The sequence below is a fragment of the Pleurodeles waltl genome, chromosome 5, assembly GCF_031143425.1.
Source record: "Pleurodeles waltl isolate 20211129_DDA chromosome 5, aPleWal1.hap1.20221129, whole genome shotgun sequence".
In the NCBI taxonomy this organism is placed as follows: Eukaryota; Metazoa; Chordata; class Amphibia; order Caudata; family Salamandridae; genus Pleurodeles; species Pleurodeles waltl.
This window is the reverse complement of record NC_090444.1, coordinates 1,451,389,859-1,451,408,779: the sequence shown is the minus strand read 5'-3', so window position 1 is coordinate 1,451,408,779 and position 18,921 is coordinate 1,451,389,859.

The window sequence follows — 18,921 nt, the reverse complement described above, 5'->3', positions numbered from 1 at the left end:
CCAAATTATATACACAAGTATGCAGAAATAGGCATAAAAACTGTTAGAAAACAGTGCAAGTAGTGAAAATCACAATAGAGAGAAATAGCCCTTGGGGGAGCACAAACCATATACTAAAAAAGTGGAATGAGAGAGTTGGTCCCCCACCTAGGTAAGTGGAGTGTGTAGAGAGGAGATGGGAGTACTAGGAAAACACAAAGGTAAGTACTACAACACCCTCCCGCGACCAGGAAAGCAGGAGTAAATCACTGTAAATTCTCCAGAACACCCACTTGGAAGAAAAGAAGACTAATGCAAAACCCAGAAGAGACTGCAAGACACCAACAGTAGATTGCTGGACAAGAGAACCTGTGGGAGAAGGGGACCAACTCCAAGAAGCACAGCAGAGTCCAGGAAGGGAAGGAGCCCATACCCACCAGTCTGAAGGTACAAGAGATGAGGTGATGAAGTAGAGCCAGCACTGCACGCAAGAAGGTGCAGTTGAGTTCCTGGAGGATGCAATGAGGGTGTGGTCCCATGCCGGAAGGAGAATTGCAGGTGGGGTTGTGTCTTCGGATCCCACCAATGAGCCTTGGAAAGTGGAGCTGCCGGGACCAAACAGGAGAAGTCAGAAGGGGCTCTTAGCAACACAGAGAGCCCACAGAAGGACAGGCAGCACCCACAGGAGTCCTACAGGATGGGGACATGAAAGCCAAAAAAGGAGCCTATGCAGTACTACAAAAAGGGATCCCACGCTGCTGGAGAACCACTCAGGGACCTGTGTATCACAGGATGGAATGCAGGGGGCTGGTGCTTCAAGATGCCTGAAGATCCTTTGGACAAGCTTTGGCAGCTGAAAATCACATGTTGCATAGGGGTAATGTCCTGCGTGGGCAGCCAAGGGCTTACCTTCACCCAAGTAAAACAGCTGGAAGAGAGGACTGTTGGGACCACTTCAGTCTACCACCTGTGATGCAGGATCCATGCAGCTTAGCAGGAGAGGGGATCCAAGCAGCCGGTTGTCAGTGCAATTGGTGACTGCATAAGCAGGGAAGTGACTTCTTCACCCCAAGGGAGATTCCTTCTTCTTTCTGGTGCAGGCTGAAGACGGGCTGTCCTCAGAGGATGCACGACCGGTAAAATGTTGCATTTGCTGGGAAGAGCCATGCATATAATGTTGCAGGAGGCATCTTGCTTCTTTGTTGCAGCTTGTCGGGTCCTGGAGCATCCAGATGCAGTTTCTTTGGTCAGAGGTCGAAGTGGAGGTTGCAGAGGAATCCTGCTGGACTCTTGCAAAATGAATCTGAGGAACCACCCAAAAAGAGAGACCCTAAAAAGCCCTGAAAGGTGGATTGGTCACCTAGCTGGGTGACCACCTATCAGGAGAAGGCTCTGACATCAACTGCTGACACTGGCTACTCATAAACTCCCAGAGTTCCCTGCCAACATTGAATCCAAGATGGCAAAACCCAGGGACCCTCTGGAGAAGCTCTGAGCACCACCCCTGGGGTGGTGATAGACAGGGGAGTGGTTACTCCAATTTCCTTTGTCCAGTTTCACACCAGAGCAGGGACTGGGGGTCCCTGAACTGGTGTAGACTGGTATATGCAAGGAGGGCACCAGATGTGTCCTTCAAAGCATTACCAGTGGCCTGGGGAAATGCAAGGAGGGCACCAGATGTGTCCTTCAAAGCATTACCAGTGGCCTGGGGACACAACCCCTCCCACGCCTCTAAATCCTATTTCCAAAGGGAGAGGGTGTAACACCCTTCTTCCAAAGGAAATCCTTTATTCTGCCTTCCCGGGCTCAAGCTGCACAAGCAACAGGAGGGCAGAAATATGTCTATGATGTGGCAGCAGCTTGGGCTGCCTGGAAAACCTGAGAAGGCTGTAATGGCAATACTGGGGGTCCTCTAAGGAGCCCCCAGACTGCATGAAATCATACAACCAATGCTTGCAAAAGCCTTGGGGTATGATTCCAACATGTTTGATACCAAACATGCCTATGTTCAGAGTTACCATTATGTAACTGGACATAGGTATTAACCCATGTCCAGTACATGCATAAAATAGCATCCCTACACTCACGACATCTGAGAAAATGGGCCTGGAGTTCATGGGGGTACCTCTGCTAATGCACGGGTGTCCTCACACGCAGGTACTTTGCACCCTGCCCTCTGGGCTCAAAGGCCTGCCATAGGGGTGACTTGTAAGTGACCTGGTACAGTGAAAAGTGGCAGTGAAAGGGTGCCTGCACTTTTTCACGCAGGCTGCAATGGCAGTACTGCAGAACCCTTTGCTTGGGCTTCATATGGGTGGAAATGTATATGATGCAGCCATAGGGATCCCCTGGAAACCCAAAGCCATGGGTACATAGGTACTATATACTAGGGGCTGACAGTGGGGCACCAGTGTGCCAACTGTGGGATGAAATACAGAGTTTTAGGAGAGAGAATTATCACTGGGGTCCTGGTTAGCAGGATCCCAGTGAACACAGTCAAACACACTGACATCAGGTGGAAAAACCATATCAAGAGAAAGGGTACTTTCCTACTTACATCACAAATGATGTTGCTACCATACTTGTAACTATTGTGTTTCTCACCTGCTCCCTGAGGTTTGAGTTACATTCCAATGGTATATGTGGTGGAGAATGGGTAGACCAAGGAGATTCTGGTGCAAAGTATTTTATTTCTGCCATTTACAATGTGATGTTGATATTCCAGTCACTATGTATAAAAGTTCTCTACTGTGTGGAGTCTTCTGCAAACTCCCCCAGCAGTGTTCTGTTGTTCCCCCCTCCAAATTAGCTGCTCCATCATCATCCTCCTCCTGTTGGGTACATCAACCTACTCATCCCAGGGAACATTTGTTCCCGCACATATGTTATAGAGGATTACACATGCAATAATAATTGTATATACCAGTGGTAGAGCATACAAGAGGCTTCTTCCTGTCAGGGAAGGCAGCTGAACCTTGACTTCAGAAGCCCAAATGTCCTCTCCACCACATTGCATGTTCTTCTGTGCCCTTTGCTGTATGCACGCTCTTCCATCGTTGTGGGACTGGCAAATGGAGACATTACCCATAGTTGTATGCTGTAACCTTGATCAGCCACAAAGGAATGAAAGAAGTTGTGTTGGTGAAGCTTGATAGTGGTTTGGAATATACCATGGCAGTTGTTAGTTGTAGGTGGAGTGGTGACTCTGACTTGCTTGTAGTATAGTTTATGTTCCTGTTCTTGAGAAATGGTTTTATAGGTCTTTGTTGATGGACAAGAGAATCTTGAGTAGTGGCTCAGGGACCTGGGAATGATTCCAAACTGATGGTTATACTATTGCAAACATGTGTTGTGTAGTCCATATTTGAGGCAGTGTCCTATTGTTGGATGGAACCTACCATCTCCTGGCACCACAATGGTGTTAGATGTAGAGACATCACAGTAGCCCTACAAAGCCAAACTGTGCTGTCCATGTTACCATGTGGCCCTACGCATGCAGTGCGACATTTAGTTACCCTTTGTGGCAGATGATGGTTGTGCCAGCCATCAAGTGTATGATGGTGTGTATCACACATTTGTAGGATGATGTGATTTGGTGCAGTAGTATCTCCTAGCGTCCAATACATCATTTATCACAGATATTTTCAACACATGCACAGTGCAGGCTTTGGGTGGGGGCACACTTATTTTTCACATGAGTACCTATTTTTGGTGCATGTGAGGTCAGGTGTGTCCTTTATACTCTTGTCGAGTCCCACTATGGCATTCATGATCTTTACAGTTTGGCACAATCTCTACACCATGGTGGATCATTTCTAGTATAAAAAACAGACATGGTTGTGTTAGGGGGCACTAAGGAGAGCATGTGAGGTGGAACTGGAGTAGGTGCTGTCCCATTTCTCATGATTCTGACCCATGGTCTTTCATAGAAGGTAATTTGTATTGGTATGTGTGCGTCACAATGCAGCAGACAGGTGTATGTGCACATTACAGGCATGTATGCGTAGATGATATGTAGATGGTAATGGCACCACTTGGGTGGTATTTGATAAAGGTGGTGTTAGAAGCTTGCACAAAATGTTTTAGGTTGGCCTGTCCCCATGTGTGACTTTCTTTAAATGGCAATGGTTCATGCCATTGACATAGCTGAGCTATTCTTTGTTTGGTGTAATGTGTGTAGGATATGTATTTAGTTATCAACCAGTGGACACTTGTAGTGGTTTGTGGGTGGCTTCTGTATGCAAAGGAGACATTGATCCACCTGTCCACGTGGTGTGCCAGTCAGGTTGTGGCTGTGTTATGTACATGTGGATGTATGTGTTTGTGATGTGCAATGATTGTAATGTAGTGTGGCATGTTATATATGTGTTGTTGCCTGTGCATCTGTATTCCCCTGCCCATGTGTATTTAGTGTGGTGTGTGTCTTGTTTGTCCTACAGTGTTGGTGTATTGTGTGTGATGATTGGTAGGGTGTCTTTCCTACAAGTAGACCATTGCCAAATTGCCCATCCTGGAACCGCTTGTTGATAGTGGAATGGCGGAATATGTAGGCATCATGGACACTGCTGGGATATTTTGCTAGGATGTTAGTGAAAAGCCTGCGGTGGTCCACAGTGTCTTGCATATTGATTAAATGGGTGTGCTTGCTGTTCCTGTATAGATGTTCCGTTGTTGCAAGTGGCACCAGTTGCATATGGGTGCAGTCAATTGCACCCAGCACATGCGTGAACCAGCAATTTGGTAGACACCTTGCTTGGTCTCCTGCTGCAGATGCTGGGCGTTTTGGAAGCAGATGTAGTGAGGTGTGAGGTGTCTGATGGCGTCCAGAACCTTAGGTAGGATGACCGAGAAGGATGGCTGGGACATAACTTGCGGGGGCGCAAATTTATAGTTACCTTAGGGCATGAGTTATAGTTACTTGAGATAACTCTAATTGTAAGAGATTAATTTGTATGATTTTGTACGTTTAAAATGTGAGCATAATACATGACTAATCTATCTAATAATATACATAATATAAATAATAAATATATTTATTTATAAATATATATAAGTTGTTTAATATTTATATATATATGAATATTGTTCTTGTTTGGTATCGGGGATGGAACAGTGAATTAAGCACAGCACTGAGTGTGGGGCTGCAGTAATTAACAAGTTTATAATACCCTAAAAGGTGAAGTGAGGATTCCGTCTGCTCCTAATTGCTCATTGAAGAGGTTAATACATAACGATGTTCGGCGGAGCTCAATATATATGTGACGTTAATTAAAGGAATGTGCAGGAACAGAGTGGGTAGTATAGAAGACAGATTTGTCTTCATATCCACATCCGTGGAAATTGTTTGGAATGTACTTATGTAGGATATTGTTGATTTGGAAAATATGACTTCTTCTTGGGAGGCTCGATGCAAGGAGAAATCAAATAAACTATTTTTTTCCCCAAATGGATGAATTGCAACCTAATTAACCTGGTCCCAGCAATATAAGGTCTGGGGTGAAACTACAAACAATGTATGATAAATTGGATACATTACACAAAAAGGAATTATCAAAGTGGTGGGAGATAGAGTCTTTACAAAGATACATTGAGGTAGAAAGAGTACCAAGAGGTCTAAGAATTTATACGATACCAACCTATGAGGACCCTGACCCTAAAATGTTGGAGGAATATGGGAAAATTCTAAGCGAAGCTCTTTGAATATGATGAAAATACTGATTAAATATGCTATTAAGGATAGAATCAAGATCTTGGATGAGATTGAGAAGATCAAAGTGGAGTTGTTAATGATCATTACACAGGAGGTGTTGGATGAATTCATGAGAAACTTGGAGAAAAAGCTACCTAAATTTGAGGAGGAAATTACCAATAAAAAACATAGAAAATTCAAACAGGACTTTAAGGACTATCAGACTGGAAGAATTTTAACCTTTCACTGAAGTAAGCTCATATATGCAATGAAGAGATGACAGGACAGGTGTTTAGAGATATTGAAGTGAGAAGTGCACCCCCTAGGGAACAAGAGGAGAGTGATGTTTTGGATGGGAATTTATCTGATGTATCTGATTCTGTGCAAGCTAAAGGCTTGGCATCAGACAAAGCTGTCAATAGATAAAAAAATGTAAAACAATTTCGGCTTCTCAATTAGGGGAGGACAGAACAATACAGAGAGGCAGAGGAAGAGGAACAAGAGGAAAAGGAAGAGGAATAGACAAGCAAAGAAGAGAAGATGTAGGATACAGCACAAAACCTTTGGGAGTGGTGACTCGGGACCGCAAATAAATACAATGAATGTAGTTAACCTCTCTGACAGAGTATTATCTATTGAAGAAGAGGGGTTATTAGCCTTGGGCCTTTCCTTCTGTCTTACTGGTCATTTTGATTATACTCAAACAAGAATTGACACTTTTATATTTATTAGGAAGTTGAAGAAATGGCATCAAACAAAGGTACAATGTTGTGAGAAACGGACTGTTGGACAAGATCATAGCAAACCATGGCCAGTATTTATACTTTTTTTAGCCCCGCATTTGTGCCGCTTTTTGACGCAAAACGGCGCAAACCTACAAAATACAATGGTATTTTGCAAGTTTGCGCCGTTTTTGGTCAAAAAAACGACGCAAATACGGCGCAAAAAAAGTATAAATACGGGCCTATGTATTTCTGATATTGAAGTCCTGAATACATTAACAAATTTACATGATGGCTGTGCAGCCCATGAAGACCCAATCATTAATTTGGAAGTACTGGGCATGAGACTAGATGATACTTGCCAAAGTAATTTCAAACCTAAATCTACCTTTTTACCGGCTATTCAATGTGATGCGATAGAAGTATTTGAGCGGGAGGTGACAAAGCACTTGAAGAAAATGAGATATAATCCCAGGAATGTGAGGAAAAATAACTTGTCTGGGGCACAGTGGAAAGCCCTGCAAGATTTGAAAAGGGATCAAAATATTGTTATTAGACAATCTGATAAGGGGGGCAATGCAGTTGTCCTGGATGTTGATAAATATTTGGCGGAAGGAGAAAAGCAATTGAGCAATACCAACTGTTATATGAAAACTGGTAGGGAGGGTGTTAAAAGAATAAATGACCAATATTATAGAATGCTCATTGATTGGAGAGAGAGGGGCTTCATGGAATGGGAGGAATATCTGTTTTTGAAATGTGATTATCTGAGAGTTCCTATATTATACCTTTTACCCAAAATTTATAAGGATGAAGTAGACCCACCAGGGAGACCAATTGTTTCAGCTATGAACTCCCTTCTTGAGAATACATCCAAATACATTAATTATTTTCTACGTCCCTTTGTTGAAACAGTGCCCTCGTATGTGAAGGACACCACACATTTTTTTAAAACTATAGAGGGAATCCAATGGAAAGATGACTTCTTATTATTAACTTTAGATGTCACAAGCCTCTACACCAGTAATGATCATGACTTGGGGATAAAAGCGATTAGACATTATTTGAGAGCAAGGTCAATTTAGTTAATATTCCATACGAAGATGTTATGCCACATGATACATTTTTGCTTGAAAAACAATCTGTTTATCTTCGATAATCAAGTATATAGACAACTACAGGGGACTGCTATGGGTACATGCTTTTCCCCCAGTTATGCTAATTTGTTCATGGGCTGGTGGGAGGAGATGATATCTGAAACAATGAAAGTGTCTGAAGAAAATGTGATCTTATGGTGTTGGTTCATTGATGACATATTTGTAATCTGGAAAGGTGAAGAAGGCTCACCTTGAAATTTGTCCAGAATTTGAATACCAATGCATTCAATCAAAGATTTACTGAACATCATAGCTCTATTAGTATTGAGTTCTTGGATGTTATAGTGAAAGTAAAAAATAATATTTTGATCTCCAAGCTACACATGAAGCGAGCGGCCGGAAATAGTTTACTCTATGCCCGCAGTGCACATCCTGCAAGCTTAATACAGAGTATTCCATACGGGGAGCTGTTAAGAGCTCGAAGAATCTGCAGTAATTTTTCAGATTACTTCAGGGAATGTGAAGCTATGTGTAAAAGATTCAAAGAAAGAGATTATGGCTTGAAGGCCATTAGACAAGCCAAATAAAAGGTGGAGAAAATTAGCAGGGAGGATTTACTGTACAAGGTGAATGTGGAAGAGGATGAAGGGAATACTGCAATCAGATTTGTTACAACTTACAGCAACCAATCGTTAAATGTGTGAAACATCTTGAACAAAAGTTAGCATATACTACAGACAGATTCAGTTTTGTGCAAATGTGTAAGTGATGGACCACAAGTGACGTTCCGGAGAAGCAGATCACTTAAGGATGATCTTTGCCACAACTACGTAAAACATGAGAAGAGCATGAAGAATGTGACAGAACAAGGATTTTACTGCTGTATGAAGTGTAAAGCTTGCAAAAACAGCAGCAACTGTAAGAAGTTAAAAATACCAGGTAGACAGGAAGGGTTTATCATTAAAGGCAATTTTAACTGCAACACTATGTATTGCATTTATTGCCTAATATGCCCATGTGACAAAATGTATGTGTGAAGCACAATTCATTGCGCAAAAAAGAGGGTGCTTGAACATAGACGAGTGGTCAGAAATCATGATAAGAGCTATCCGGTAGCCAGACACTTCCAAGATGAACATTTTGGCAATTAAAATTTACTACGGTTTGTAGTGATTGACCAGGTGAAATTGAACAGCCGAGGAGGAAACAGGGAACGAACTTTAAGAATTTTGGAATCAAAATATATATTAGACTTTGAGACACTAGGGCCCTAATTATAACCCTGATGGTAAATCTCGCTTTCCGCTGTGCTGCAGACCGCCAACATATCGTTGCGGCTGCGGAATTCGGCTACAGGTATTTCGACCCACAGCTCGGAATCCACCGCAATACAGACACCCACACAAGTCCACCACACCAAAGGTCAGTGATAAACTGGAGTTAGCAAAACCTACACCGTCACGCCAACAGAACTACGCCAATACTATCACGACCCACGAATCAACGCGGCGGTCTTTCAACCATGGTAATCCATTGGCGGTACACACTGCTGCGCTCAAAATACACACACATTTACAAAACACAACCACATTGGACAATTCGAAATACACACACCTGATACACATACACACACCACACCCACACACCCACACCACTATAAAACACACACCCACATTACCCACAACCCCTTACAACCAAAAATTTCATAGAAGGCCAGAGAGAGAGATTAGCTAACACAACATCAGAATCCACAGACACACAACATCATCACTTATCCAACATCCACGCACCTCAAACAACACACACCAACACATCTCCCCACACATCACAACAGACAGCACTTCACACATCACCCACACCACATCATGGCACCTCAAAGACACCCCAGGTTTTCAGAGGAGGAGCTCAGGGTCATGGTGGAGGAAATCATCCGGGTAGAGCCACAGCTTTTCGGATCACAGGTGCAGCAGACATCCATTGCAAGGAAGATGGAGCTATGGCGGAGAATCGTCGACAGGGTCAACGCAGTGGGACAGCATCCACGGACACGGGATGACATCAGGAAGTGGTGGAATGACCTACGGGGGAAGGTACGTTCCGTGGTATCAAGACACCAGATTGCTGTACAGAGGACTGGCGGTGGACCCCCACCTCCTGCCCCACAACTAACAACATGGGAGGAGCAAGTCGTGGCAATACTGTATCCTGAGGGCCTCGCAGGAGTAGCAGGAGGACTGGACTTTGGTAAGTAATGTCTTAACTACTTCATCCCCCCACCCCACCTGCATGCCATCACATACTCCCACTCTTACCCTCACCCCATCACACCATTATCTCCATATGTCCCACTATCACAACCCACACATCTCAATACCAAGGCCCTGCATGCAACACCTATGCATGGACAACCGTCACCAAAGCATGCTCAGTACAGATACCCATACAGACCCCAAAACAACTCACAAAAGGGCTAACACAATGACGCAAGCACAGGAGTAGAGGGTACCTCACCCAATGCACAAGATGGCACACACAGATACTAAAACTATGCATTTACACCCCAGCAGGACCCCTACCCAACGTCACCAGACAGGCTGTGCCACACCTATCCGGTCCCCCCACAGAAGAGGCCCACAGTGATGACAGCAGCTCTGCACGTCTGGATCAAGAGGACCAGCCCGGCCCATCAGGGACCTCTGGACAGTCGGTTCCCCTGACACAATCCCAAACCACCGCAGAGCGTCCCCCCTCAGGAAACACCGCCACAGCACCCACCCAGCGGGCCCATCCCTCTGTCCCCAGGACACGTCAATCAGCAGGGTGTCCACCACTACAGGGACCCCAGGCAAACCCACCAACCCAAGACAATCAGGGACCTGGGGTCAGTGGGAACACGGTTCAGGGGACAGAGGCACAGGATAACAGGTAAACTGGGAGGATTGCTGTGCGACAGGGGGAGGACAGGCCCAGGGAACTGACACTCCAAGTGGCCCACTCCAACTTCATGGGAGCTTACCACCATTCCCAGGAGACCATGGGCACGGTACTGGCCAAGTTTCAGGAGACCAAGCAGCTGCAGGAGGAACACTACCTGGGGAGTACTTGAAGTCCATTAACACCACCCTGTTCACCATTGCTGGGGTGCTGGCAGACCTTCTCAATACCATGAGGGACACAGGACCTTGTCAACACCATGAGGGACACAGTGGGACACAAATGGGCCCCTGACACTAGCATGGACGATGAACAGCCCTCCACCTCCGCCGGCGCTAGTGGACAGGAGGCACCCCCACAGGACCAACAAGCCACTAGCACCCCACATCCTGCAGAAGGAGAACCGGCCCACAAACGGTCCCTGAGATCCAGGAACAAGACAGAGAATATTGCCAAGACCCCCACTAGGAAATAAGACCCTCCTGAATGTCACCCTTCTGTCCCACTTTGTCACCCTGTCCACCTTAAACTGTCATAGCTCCACTTGCTATACCCCATTGGACAATGCACCTGTGAGACCAAGAGACTGGACTCTGCCATGGACATTCCTCCACCATCACCCCAGCCCATTTCACACCCCCTCCACTTATTTGCACAGAAATTAACACCCTTGAATCACAATTCAATCTGGAGTCAGTCTGTGCTTTCACAAATGTGTAATTGCTAAATCTCTGGAATACAGCAATGTCAATGTACTTGGTCACATACCAATGTTACACAGCTGTAGGCCAGGAGTAAACATAGCAGAGGGCACAAATTGGGACCCAGATCTGTGAAATGAAAAGCCAAAGTGACAAGTTAGGGTCCATACACAGAGATAAAAAGGCAGACTTATGCTAGGTCCTACAATAGTATGAGATGTGGGAAGCAGTTCCATCTTCTTACCTGTGTCTCACTGGAGGTATTGCATGATGACGTTGTTTCGGTTGTATCCATCTTCTTCTGCCTCCTCTTCTTCACTGTCCACAGGCTCCACAGCTGCCACAAGACCAACATCAGCCCCGTCCTCCTGCAGAAAAGGCACCTGGTGCCGCAAAGCCAGGTTGTGCAACATACAGCAGGCCGCAATGATCTGGCACACTTTCTTTGGTGAGTAGTATAGGGATCCACCTGTCAGATGGAGGCACCGAAATCTGGCCTTCAGGAGGCTGAAGGTGCGCTCTATTATCCTCCTAGTTCGCCCATGTGCCTCATTGTAGCGTTCCTCTGCCCTTGTCGTGGGCATCCTCACTGGGATCAGTAGCCATGACAGGTTGGGGTAACCAGAGTCACCTGCAAATATTGAGGGACAACTGTTAGACATCCTCCAAACATTAGGGAATCTCCCATACCCAGACAGCAAATGAAACTGTGTGTGGACTTTAGGCTCACCTATTAGCCACACACGGTGCCTCTGGAGTTGCCCCATCACATAAAGGATGCTGCTATTCCTCAAAATGTAAGAGTCATGCAGAGCCAGGATACTTGGCATTCACATGGGAGATGTACTGGTCTGCCAAACACACCACCTGCACATTCATAGAACGGTAGCTTTTCTGGTTTCTGTACACCTGTTCATTCCTGCGGGTGGGGGGAAACAAATGCCACATGTGTATCATCAATGGCACCAATGATGTTGGGGATATGTCCCAGGGCATAGAAGTCACATTTCACTGTGGGCAAATCCTCCATTTGAGGGAAAACAATGTAGCTGAGCATGTGTTTCAGCAGGGCTGACAACACTCTGGACAGCACGTTAGAGAACATTGGCTGGGACATCCCTGATGCCATGGCCACTGTTGTTTGAAAAGACCCACTGGCCAGGAAATGAAGTACAGACAGGACCTGCACTAGAGGAGGTATTCCTGTGGGATGGCGAATAGCTGAAATCATGTCTGGCTCTAACTGGGCACACAGTTTCTGGATTGCTGCATGATCAAGTCTGTAAATGATAATTATGTGTCTCTCTTCCATTGTCGACAGGTCCACCAGGGGTCTGTACACCAGAGGATGCCGCTATCTCATCACCTGCCCCAGCAGATGTGCCCTATGGAGGAGAACGGTGAGCAGAGGGTCATACAACACTTAGGTATCAGAATGCTGTTTAGCAAAAATGGAACAATTGATCTATATGCCTTTGTCAGTCCGTATTCCTGGCCTGAATAGATGTGACGCAGTTATTTGGCCTGCCATGTGGTCCCCTGAAATGGCGGCTGCCTGACCAGTAAGGTGGGACAAGGGGAAATGAGGTAACTGCGCTGGCGTGGAACACCGTCGCGGTAGGCGTTCAAAGACCGCGGCGCAATTCAGCATTGGTTAACATTGGGCCCTATGGGTTCCAGGAGCCAATGACGATGTACGCCACCGCTACGCACTAAGCGGACGTGACCACTATTTTCTATCTGTTCACCCACTTGATACCTGACCTTCAACAGGAGAGGACCTACACTGCAAGTGCTGCTGTGACCTGTGTCTGGAAGCGACAATGGCTACAGTGTCTGGGACAAGGACCCCTGCCTTCACTTCGGAGGAGTTGGAGAAACTAGTGGATGGGGTCCTCCCCCAGTACATGCAACTGTACGGTCCTCTAGACAAACAGGTGAGTACACTGTGAGCATGGTGGATGGCACATGATTGTATGGAGTGTCGTGGATGGAAGAGGGAGGGGAGGGTGACAGGCCAGCATGTGACAATAGTGTGTGTGTATGTATGTCTGGGCTAGGGTGGGAGGTTTTTAGGCAATGCGTGAGAAGAACAGTACGGGATAGTAACATCCATTATTACTTCACTTTTCCTCTAGGTTAGCGCCGACCAGAAGAAGGGTATTTGGCGTGCCATCGCCAAGGAAGTGTGGACCCTGGTGGTCTACCATAGACAGAGCACCCGCTGCCGGAAAAGATGGGAGGACCTGCGCCGCTAGGGCAAGAAGACAGCGGGGGCCCAGCTGGGGATGGCCCCCCAATGTGGAAGGGATGCCCGTCACACCATGACCCCCCTGATGTAATGGATCCTGGTGGTGGCATATCCGGAGTTGGATGGACACTTGAGGGCTTCACAGCAGCCACAAGGGGTGAGTACACTCTCATTCAGCTGACTCTGCACGCTTGACAAGGTGTCTGGGTGGGGGTGGTGGCCTATGGGTTCCCCTAGGCAAGGGCAGACACGCAAAGGTAGATCCATTGATTTGCAGCCTCATTCCCAGTCCAACCCCAAAGTTGGTATTTGTCGTCTACACCTAGTCAGGCTCCCATGGGTGCCAGCTGTGCATGAAATGGGTCTAGACAGAGTCCCCCTTTCCCCTGCACTGTAAGTCCATGGCTTAGTTCATAGGGCTGCTCCCTGTGTGTTGTGTCCGCCAACGGTAGTGGTGTTGCATGCACTGACCATGTGTATCTTCTGTCTTTCCCCCCGTTTTTGTTTTGTCACCCTGTTCTTGCGTGCATTAGCATCATCTGGCGGAGGAGCAGTGGCACCGGAGCAGGAGGGAGCAGCATCCCACATGGCCCTGGAGGGAGAAGTATCGGAGTCTGAAGGCACCAGTGGGACGGAGGACAAGGGGAGCTCCACAACGGGGACAGGAGCATACACCAGCGACAGATACTCCTCCTCTGATGGGAGCTCCCTTCCGGTGGCGGGCACCTCTGTGCTCATCGTATCAACAGGTACAGCCACCACCCTCCCTACCAGCACCGCCTCCTCAGCAGCTCCTCAGCGTGTGTCCGGTGCCCGCTCACCCAGGAGGGTGGACATCTCCTTCGCCCCAGGCACCTCAGACCCAGCCCCAGTCAGCCCTGCTGCCCTCAGTGAGGAGGCTATTGACCTCCTGAGATCCCTCACTGTTGGGCAATCTACGATTGCGAATGCCATCCAGGGCGTTGAGAGGCATTTGCAGCAAACAAATGCATATCTGGAGGGCATTCATTCTGGGCAGGCGGCCCAACAGAGAGCATTTCAGGCTCTGACCTCAGCACTGATGGCAGCCATTGTCCCTGTGTCCAGCCTCCCCCTCCAACTTCCACTACCCAGACCCAATCCCCTGTACCTCAGCCTATCCCAAGCACACCATCAGACCAGCATGCACACTCATCAACACACAGAAGTGGACATGGCAAACATAAGTACTACACATCCCACAGGCACTCACACAAGCACCATCCTCATGCAGACACAGCAACATCCAATGCCTCCACTGTGCCTCCCTCCACCCTCCCTGTCTCGTCTATACTCACACCAGCATGCACTACATCCTCAGCCACTACCTACATCACCAGCACGCCCATCACCACACACTGCTCACGTGCACTCACCAGCCCCACTACCATTCACACGTCCCCTGTGTCCTCTCCCAGTGTGTCTGTGAGCCCTCCTCCCAAAATACACAAACGCAGGCACACACCCACCTAACAGCCATCCACCTCACAACAGCCTCCAGTCCACGCACCTTCAGCCAAATTCAGCAAACGTACACCTCCTACAACCACTACCTCTTCATCCACTCCCAAATCCCCTCCATCTTCCCATCCCAGTGTGTCTAAGAAACTTTTCCTGGCTAACATTGACATCTTCCCTACACCTCCCCCCCGTCCTTCCCCTAGAGCCAGGCTGTCCAGGTCCCAGCCCACCGCCTCAGCCACCAAAGCCACAAGCACAGTGGTCCCAGCAGCTCCGGTCTCATTGCAGGTGCCATCCATCAGAGCTGCCAGTTAGCCACCTAGCGAGGCCAAGGAGCAGGCCATTCCGCCACCTGCCAATGTGAAGAAGGTGCCCACATGCCAGAGGGAGAAGCCGCACCTACCAGCAAGCAAGGGTTCCTCCAAGCCAAAAGGGGACAGTGGCAAGACACCAGCAGCAATATCAAAAGTGGATAAGGGACACAAGCCAAAGAGCAGGTCAGGACAGGGCACGGTGGCTGAGGGACCAGAGTCACCCCTTCTGTCAACCAGTACACCAACCTGTACGGTGGTGGATACCGCCATCTGCACCAGCACCACCACCAGCGCCACAACCTGCACGTCTGCTGCCTCATCAACAGTCCCAGCATCATCCCCAGTGGGCAGCTGTCCGAGGCTGCAGGAGACGTACTGCTGTGTCCCTCAACAGTTGCAGAGACACATCCACCACCGGCAGCACCTCCGCCACAGACATCGCCGCAACCACCGCCACCAGCCCTGCGACGTGCTCAAACAGTGCCACCACAGCTGACATGGATATCATCCCCAGTGGACAGCCGTCCGAGGTTGCAGGAGACGTCCTGGACCCTGCCCAGTGTCCATGAGGCATGACTCTCAGCACTATATGTACCTGCAGGTGGCAGGTGAAGTCGCAGCAGGGTGGAGTGTGTCTCTGCCTCCATGGCGTATCATGCTACCTGTTCCCAGGCAATCTCGTGGCACACACCCAGGTGAGGGAATGGGACCTGCCACACTGCATGTGAAGTGGAGATTCACATCCACTTCCTCAGTCCTTGGCAGGATGAAGCACTCTGGGCACAAAGCCCCATCCAGAACCAGAGGAGAGATACATCCACTTCCTCAGTCCTTGGCAGGATGAAGCACTCTGGGCACAAAGCCCCCTCCAGAGCCAGTGGAGAGATACTTCCACTACCCTAGTCCTTGGCAGGATGAAGCACACTGGGCACAAAGCCCCCTCCAGAACCAGTGGAGATTCACATCCACTTCCTCAGTCCTTAGCAGGATGAAGCACTCTGGGCACAAAGCCCCCTCCAGAACCAGTGGAGACTGTTATCCACTTGAGAGACTGTTGCTTTGCACTCCCCAGGATAGAGCAGTGGTCAAACCACCCACTGGAAAGACTTGTGAGACTGTGGCTTTGCACTCCCCAGAATAGAGCAGTGGGCATGGAGCCCCATCGTGGAGCAGTGGCGTCGTGCGTTCATCCGGCTGAGATGCCCCCCCTCCACCTCCCCCTGAGGTGCCTGTTTCATTTCGATCTGATGCCCCTGCAGTGTTCTCTCCTTTTCGAGTCAGGTATCTTGTGTGTGCTTCGCCCATGCATTTTGGGACACTGATCCACGGACGATGTTTGATTAATATCTGGACTTGTGTAGTTGGTGTACATATTTGTATATACTGATTTTTCCTGATTACAATCTTTACAATCATTTCCTTTTTCTTCCAGGGGGCGAGGGGGTGTATATGTAATGTTGCTGGATGTACTTGTGTGTATGGTGTTGTGGGTGAGGGTGGGGGTATTGCGTGTTGCGTGTGTGTGTGTCACTCTCTTTTCCCTCCTACCCTCCCCTGTGTTGTAGGTGCAGTACTCACCGTGGTCGTCGATGGCGTCTTTGCTGCTCCTGATACAAGAGGAGGAAGACCAACATGGGCAGGACCTGTAGTTCGGGCTCCATGGCGTCCTCGTTCTTTGTTGGGTGTCGAGAGGTGAGTGGTTTCCGTTCCAAGTCCTGTTTCTGCCGTGCTTTTGATAGCGTTGGTACTGCCCCGGAAAAGGTGGCGGATAGGCCTCTTGTAATAGTGTGGGTGGTGCTTTGTCCTCCGCCTGCCTGTTGGCAGTTTCTGCCGTGGTATTTGTTTCTACCACTGTGGCGGTCGTAGTGTTAAAGTGGCTGTCTATGTTGATGGTTTCCGCCATGTCACGATTCAATTTTTTTTCTGCCGGCCTGTTGGCGGTTTTACCGCTGCTTTAACACCGACCGCCAGGGATGTAATGAGGGCCTAGATCCTGTAGGGCTGAACTTGAATGAGGAAATGAGTATACATTTGGGATAAGCAGGTAGATTATTACAATGGGAGCCATACAGAGATAGGATATACGATCCTTATTCATGTGTTTAGAGCGTTTGTTTTTTGGGGGGGAATTAGGATATTGCACATAGGGGCATTAGTGGTCAAATCGTCTGAGGAATAATTTTATAGAGGTAGACTATGCAGGTAGATGGTTGGACACATGGTTTTAAACATAAAAAATATTGCGGAGTGATACATATATTATGTTTAGGTGTATTGTTCAAGGTAAGCATTCAAATTATGAATTATGCCCACTGGGGCTTGTATATGAGATATGTAATTATAAATACGGAATTGATCATTGGTAATTTATGAACCCAACATGTATTATTTTATGTAAAGGGTATTGGTATTTACTGAAATGCTTGACTTGGATCACCAAAAGGGAGAATTGTTAATTGAGTATTGCACCACATAGAATGGTAATGTTAAAAATCCAAAGTATAACTATGACTTGAACATTTAAAGATGGCCGCCACTATCGAGATGTTATTGGAGGGAGATGTATGTTTGTCTGTTTTTTGTTTCACTTGCCATTTAAATCTGTATGATACACAACCACTCCATCCGTGACCAAGGCTATGGCCGAAACGCGTTGGAGTTATCAATTGTCCGATTAACTGAGGTGTCCTGGTTATCCTTGGACTGAGAGGATTATATTTGTGTATATATATATATATATATATATATATATATATATATATATATATATATATATATATATATAAAAATTCTAAACAACTGATAAACCATTAAAAAAAGAAAAACTTACCTTAAAATTTGTTGTTCAGGCAATCGTTATTCAGGCAAAATCGTTGTTTAGACAGGTGTTGTTCATTACTTCATTGTAGAGACTTTTTAGTTGTTTAGCAGCAGTGGTTTGGGCTATAGTTGTTTAGGACCTAGTTGTTCCGTCACATATTCATCCAAGTCTTATAACTGAGCATAAACTGAGTCCACTGATTCCTCTGGCTGTAGCCTGGCCTGGCATAGGAGAAACCACTCGTAATCAGGATTTACAAGCAGTTCAAAATAGTCCATCAGTGCTCATTTCAGGGTATTGTTAATGAAATGTGGGCCAGTTTCCACGATGGTCTTTGCAATCTTGTTAATGGCAGTTCCCGAAAAGTATAGGAGCATGGGGTGCCTTCTCTCATTATCCAAACCCACAGCAGCAATGCAGGTTTTCAGGTGGTACACCCATTCATTCCATTTCACCTCCTGTGAGAACAGAGACCCCTCCATCACAAATGACACAAGAGCTGAACTAACTCCATGGGATATTCATGTGCCTTTCACCAGAGGTGTAGGCGAGTCCTAGCAACCACAGCCAATGTGAGAGACAGCAAAGCTGTAGGACCAAGCCCTCTGAGGGAGGGCATGCAGCAGATAGAGGGCAGAAGTTAAAACTACTGTTCAACACAATCAATCATTCAATCAATCATTACATTTATAAAGCGCGCTATGTACCCGTTAGAGTTTCGAGGCGCTAGAGGGGGTGGGGGGGTAGCTGCTATCGGTCGAAGAGCCATGTCTTGAGGAGTGTCCTGAAGGTGAGGAGGTCCTGGGTCTGGCGAAGGGAGGTCGGGAGTGAGTTCCAGGTCTTGGCGGTGAGGTAGGAGAAGGATCTGCCGCCGGAGGTCTTGCGCTGGATTCGGGGAACGATGGCGAGGGATAGGTTGGCAGAGAGGAGTTGG